Source organism: Numida meleagris, chromosome 3 (assembly GCF_002078875.1).
Source record: "Numida meleagris isolate 19003 breed g44 Domestic line chromosome 3, NumMel1.0, whole genome shotgun sequence".
Classification (NCBI taxonomy): Eukaryota; Metazoa; Chordata; class Aves; order Galliformes; family Numididae; genus Numida; species Numida meleagris.
In genome coordinates, this window is record NC_034411.1 from 87,011,960 (window position 1) to 87,018,676 (window position 6,717).

Below are 6,717 nucleotides of genomic sequence, written 5' to 3' on the forward strand. Positions count from 1 at the left end.
ACACCCTGAGTGCAACCATCCAGCCAATTCCTTATCCAGAGAGTGGATAAAACACTAAAACTAATTCATGTTTATTTGCAGCACAGTGTGAAGACCTGCCTAGCAATAGGGAGAGCAGGAGAGAGAACTCTGATCTTTGAGGGCACTCAGGGATGTTGAACCTGCTTTCAAGTTCCTTCTCCCAGAAACGTTCATCCTTTGATGAAATACGGGAATAATGCAGTTGGAAAGGACTGAAGTTGTGTTTTCACAAAGATAAATTGGTCATCTAAAGATCTCATCCAATCATTCTTGCACTCAGTTACATGTGGTGGGATCTTCTTGAAAGTTAATACCATACCATTCTTTTAAAGGTATAGATTGCAACCACAGATAGCAGGCACGATCAAAAATCGTAAGAACAGAGGGCTGGAAAGCACTCATGCCAGTTGGGATAATTTGAAATGTTCCTAGACCATCCCCAGCATATATTTGTTTCAGCTGTTCTTAGACATCTCAATTTCCACTAGCTCCTTAACAGAGCTCCTTCCAGATTTTCACAATTTTCACAATGAGAAAGGATTTCTTAATACCCCGCTTAAGTCATCTTTCCTTCAAGTCCGATTGCTTTCTTCTTTTCTTGTTCCTAAGTACCCCAGGGAACAGTTGATCAAAGGCATCATTATAAAAACCTTTAACATACCACAAGAATGTCTCTAGCTCCTCTCCTTTCTCTACCTTCAATAAAAAACACTGCAGTTCCTTCAACCTTTTCCTGTTGCTTAGGTTTCATAAATCTCTCTTAATCACTAAAGCGCTTTCATGGATGCTCTCCAATTTGTTTACATCCTTCCTGAGGTTCAGTGCACAACACTGGACACAGTTCTCTAGATAACCTCACTACCAACAAGTGGAATGAAATAAATATCCTCCATGTCTGACCTAACCTCTTCCTTATAATAATTCCAGAACAATTTTAAGCTTCTGGCAGCAGCTTTATTTCCTAGCTTTATTTGTATGAATCTCACATTACAATCCCCTGCCATTAACAGAAGTAATCTGTTTTCACCTGAAGTTTTCACCTTTCAATACTGTGCTTAATACTTTCCTCTGAAGAACAATATATTGTGTTTGCCATTATTTCATATTGCTTATACCATAGCATTTATTCAAACCATGAGCTCAAATGAAGGATTTTGTTGATGCTGTTTTGATGTCTTTCATTATAAGAATTTGGATGAAGATTTCATATATATATATATATATTTTAATCTCCTATACATTCTTGGCATGTTCAAGATCAACACTGTACTTTCTTACTCCCCCCACACTTTTCACTCAACCATCTAAATTTTTATTCTCTCCATATTTTTTGTTTAATTCTTGTTCTCTTTTACTGGGAAGAAATCAGAGAACTATTAATAATTTTTCTTTCCTCTGTAGAATAAAGGTCACCCTTGAGAGCATAAAAGAATCACAAAATGTACCTGAACTAAGTCAGAAAATAGCAATTTACACGAAAAATGGAAGCATATACAAACTGGGACTCTAACCTATTGCATTGATATGTATCATTTAACAGAAATAAGAACTTACAGAGCCAAGCTAGATCAAGGAAACCAAACCAAGGGAAGCCAGACCAAGCTAATCAAACCAAGGAAATGACAGATAACTTCTTTTGAAAATTTACCCTTTGATTCTTCTTTTGACAATTGTTTTGAAATTAAATAGCACAGAAAAACATTAGGAGTTTCTTAGCAATGGGGAAAATAGTTGCAAATACCAAGGGAAAGGACATCTGTAAAAAAGTGAGAGTGAATTAAGAGGAAAGGTGAACATATGAACAAAAACAGAGGTATTTAAAAAGACATCTTTCAAAATACTGAGGCAATTTTAAGATAAAACCTTTTAGGGAGTCTAATCAAGGTGCAAAGCTGTTAAAGAGACCAAGATACTTAAAGAAACTGCATTAAGAGCAAATATGCAAACAATCGCACTGTGGAAAAAAGAAAGGAAGTACAGCCAAGGGACTGACTTGGCTAAATGTCAGTTGCCTTATGGACTTCAAACACAAGAAGGAAGTACACAGGAGCAGTGACAAGGTCGGCATAAAAAAGGAAAAAACAAAAGATGACAAGTAAGGACTCTATGTTCCCAAATTTAGCCATGCTTCTGTTCGGAACATTCTGCTTACCTGGAAGTTTTCTATACCAATCTCGATCTCTCTTGCTGTATTTTACACCATTCTTTTCTATGTAGCTGAAAAATTGTAGTATGTTTCCCTTCTGAACAAAACTCAGTTTTCCAAAACACCACTCAACTCCTTTAAACACCAGTCAACAGCAGTTTAAGTGAAGATGATATCATGAGGAATAGATGAAGATCGAAAGTTGCATGGGTAACCATAACCCGCCTTCTTGTATCTTCTTGTAATTACTTTTGTAATTTCTACAGCATTCTCCTCATGAGTAGTCACATATTCTTGCTGTGCTCACTTCTGATACTTGACATTACAGTATCCCCCAGAAAAGGTGACCTTTAAGGGAAAACCTCTGTGATTTCAGAATGAATTGTGTCCTTTCCAAAGCTGCCTATTTACACAGAACAGTAATAAATTCTAGATTGCCTGAAAAAATTCCTACACTCAAGTAAATTTTCACCAGCTCTGGGATCTGCTCACGAAATCTCAAGATTTCCCATAAAAGCAACGAATTTAGAGACTTTTTGAATGATACTAATAGAATTAAATGAATAGTGCATAAATTACAGTAAAAAAATAAAAAAGCAGTTTATAGGTTGAATTTAGGTTTCTGATATTGGTTTCAAGTTATTCCTAAAAAACTCACTGTTTTCAACAACAGATACAATTCTCAGGCTCCCCAGTACAGTTATATTTGTATTATATATAGATCAGATAAGATTCAGTGTTGTACTGGTGGTAGAATATCATGATGTAAAATTTCCATGCTGATCACGTGCCATGATGGTAAGCAGTCAGATTAATAACAATGTGTCACTGCGGAGCAGATTCCTGACTCCGGAGTCAGAAAAGTAATTTACTCATAGATATGGATGGCCACATTCCTTCCTATGAGAAAATTTAAACACAGCCAGCTACATTCGCAGAACCTGCTTATCACATGTGGTTCACAGCCAGTCTGGTACATCTGTTAGGTTATCCCTCCCTTCACTGTACTAAATGGGAAAAATCAAAACATAATGGATTTAGGAAAACCACCATACACCTGCCTTGCAGAAGAGGAGGGGCCTATACAAGATAAGTCAGTGTGCTTGCAGGGAACAGGCCACAGTCTCCACATATGGCTGTGCCTGAAGACAGATGTCATGGTCAGGAGACCAGACCCCATCAGCAGCCAAGTGCATGGCAGATAAAGGCAATGCAATCATTAAAGGCCTGACCAAAGTTCAAGAAATCTGCATTTGTCTACAGCAGGAAAAGGGACTACATAAAGTGTAAAGATGCAGAAATAACTGTTTCTAGGCGTATTGGGAACCACAACTGAAATAAAGTGAGTTTTGAATCAGGAAGAGGAAAAAGGCTCGGGAAGCTTGTCTGGAGATGATGTCAATAGCAGAAATAGAGACAGCTCACAAGGGCCAAGGATGCCTACTCCACATAAGCACACATAGCTGGCGTATGTGTGCTATCAGCAGTACACAATTACCCATCAGCAGGAGTCCTAGCTGGAGAACAGCGCTCCTGAAGTAGGCTGTGCCCCATGATGGACCACCTACTAGGAACCAGGTGACCTTTAAGGTCCCTTTCAACCCAAGCCATTCTATTATAAGATTCTAACCAGCTGCTGAAACCACACACACCTGATGGTTTTCATCCTATGCCAACTCAAGCATCACACAGAGAGGAAATATTTGATATCTGATGAGTTAGGTTCAAATAGAGAAATGATCAGCTACATCACGGTGATGCAAGCAAACCTCTAGCAAATCAAAGTAAAAAACTTCATAAGAAGAATATGCATTTCACTAGTCACAGAAATTACAATTCTTTCTGCCTTTAAAGAAAGATTAATTTCCTCATTCCTTCACCTTTTTAATGTCAAAACTGACATGCTGAAACTTTTATTGAATCCTGGCCAAAAAAAAGTCAGAGAAAGTATGAAAATGAGTGGAATTTTGATACTAGCTACATCTGATCTCTAACATCACAAGAGAGGCAGAAAGTAGCCACAGTGCTAGAAAAAATATTTTATGTGAAAAGAATTTTTTTTTATAGATGTAAGACTTGCAACATCAAAAAGAAGGAAATAACTTGTGTATGGCAAGGAAGCCTGGGTGGATGACAGAAAAATGTCTTCACAGTTATTCCCAGGTAAATTCCAGCTGGAGCAGACAGACTCTGAATCGTGAGCAGGGTACAAACAAGAAGTCTGGGACCAGAGAGAGCAAAGCACTTTAAAATAAACTCAATGTTACAGTCAGGACTTGAGTCCTGTACTCAGATTTGGCACTTTTTCTTGTAGTTCCACGATTTGACTGTTCCTCTTTAAAATAGATGCATCAAAGGAGCACTGTGCTATCCTGCACACTGTTTATGCTAGTAACCTGAACAGTCCCAGCAAATATAACCAAGCACTCAATGATCTCAACAGAGAATTGTTAGCACTGACGTGGATTTGGCCTCTGCTCCCAGATGATTTCTGGGCTTAATCAGGAATTAGCAGAAGCCAAAAACCCTGCTCGCTAGGTATGCTGAGTGTTGGAGGGAAGATTTTAGCAGTGCTTTATGAGCAGGTCATTTCAAGTCACATGGTGTCAGTACCATACAACGCTCCTGAACACACCTAATTTACTAGTATAGACTGAGCCTGAGTGTCTGTAAAATGCATTGATGCAGTACAAAAGCACATCAGTAAGTCCATAATCAGGCAGTCCCTGGTGACTCCAGCATAGGTAACATTGGTGGTCCCCAGGTGCCCACAGAGGGAAGTGCCAAAGCAAACTGTGACAGCATCGAGACATTGTAATAGACATTGTCTGTTTCAAAACAGTCATCCAAATTCATTTCCTCTGCCTTCATCAATGAGTTAAACTAATCCAGCTAGTTTTAAACTCATCTACATTAGAAATGTGTGAGCCACCATGGGCATCACATTCACTGGAAGAGAAAATAAATCCGAGGACTAAGCTAAGTGTTCAAGAATGGTTATTTCTTCAGAAGAGGATACCTAAAATACTGATTTGACTGTAAGGTGACTTGAATTTGTGCCCAAAGACTGCATAATATGTTTATTGCATCACTGTGAACAGCCTGCTATGAGCAGCTGGAAACTGCAGAAATGCAAATTAACTTTTTCACTTGCTGCTCTCAAGGTTCATTTATAACTCTCGGAGCCTTTGTAAAATCCCATCAAGGCCAATGCATTATATTTAAATAAATCAGTTGTTAGGAAATTTCCAGCAATAATCATAATTACTTTATACTGAATAAGACGAAAACATTGCTAGAAAAACAGTTTCAAGTGATTTTTTCCAGGGAAGATCACACGCATTGGAAAAAATAAACTGTTGATAGGAAACAACTGTACTTAAAACAATCGACGTAATACAAAGAAACTGTGAGCAGAATAGGAAATAGTCTTCTGCATTAACCATATGAAATCTGGAAATAAATGTCAGACAACAGATGATCATATTTTTCTGGGTTTTTTTTCAGATCCCCACTCCAGCAGACATCTCCAATTCCTGCTCTCAAATCTCACTTTCTCTATCAATCCACCTGATACTCCCTAACCAAATCCACAAGATATCATCCACTCAATATTTCTTACTTCCTAATCCCTAAATTTCTCTCCCAAATATTAGCTATAGTCCTGCCATAAAATTGAAACTCGCTTTGCTGGGAAGGACCAAGTTACCATGGCTGTGCACAGTATCAACACAGCAACCATATTTAAAATAAAAAATAATTTTTTTAAAAAGAGCCTATAGGTACTTATCTTCAAGATCTTTCAGATGGATAATGGCCTTAAAACAGCTTGTGAGTGATGTTCATTCACCCTTTTGGTTCTGCTGGTCTATGCAATTCTATTCTATTCTTCATTCCACCAATGAAAATTATTTTTTTTCCTTTATTTTGCTATTTCAATTAAGTTAGAATCGCCTCTGACAAAAAAAAAAAAAGTATTAATGCCTCTAAAAATACAGCACTGAATAAATTTATGAGTACCTCAGATTTCTGTGGGGCTGCTGCAAATAGGAAGAACAGCGGGGAGGTGCATGATGTTTCCATGGCAGAAGAATCTTCCAGAGCTCTAAGGCTCACTTGTGCAGTTGCTTTTTAGCCTCCTTGCTTTGACATCCTGAAACAGAAGCCCAGCAGTGAGCGACCCTGGCAAAACAGCATTTGTTGGAAGTGAAGGAGGATACAACATCCCTGAAGAACACAAAAGGGCTTAATCTGAACACATCAGTGGCTCCATGCGCTGCCAGAGGGCTGTCTGCATTCAACCCTCAGTGTGACTTTCATGTTGAGACTTGGCAATGGGAGTGTTATTTCAGAGAGCTAAGGTCACTCTGGGGCTAGGAGGTGGCCTGTGCCCAAATTCCAATTTCAGACCTTTGCAAAAAAAAAAAATAAAAAGAAGTAAGAAGTAATGACATTGTACTGGAAAATATCTAAGAAACACCCAGTGTGATCCCTGGAAACCTGCAGCCTTCTCAGCTTCCCACCTGAGAACAAATATCACTGTGTGAAGT

General features: G+C 38.4%; 1 long non-coding RNA gene across 1 annotated transcript in view; it reads right to left on the reverse strand.

Moving 5' to 3' along the window:
* LOC110396947 overlaps positions 1-6,439 on the reverse strand; it is a 32,316-nt gene extending 25,877 nt beyond the window's left edge. The window contains exon 1 of the long non-coding RNA XR_002437390.1: positions 6,188-6,439. This is a non-coding gene — a long non-coding RNA (uncharacterized LOC110396947). The remainder of the gene's footprint in view (positions 1-6,187) is intronic.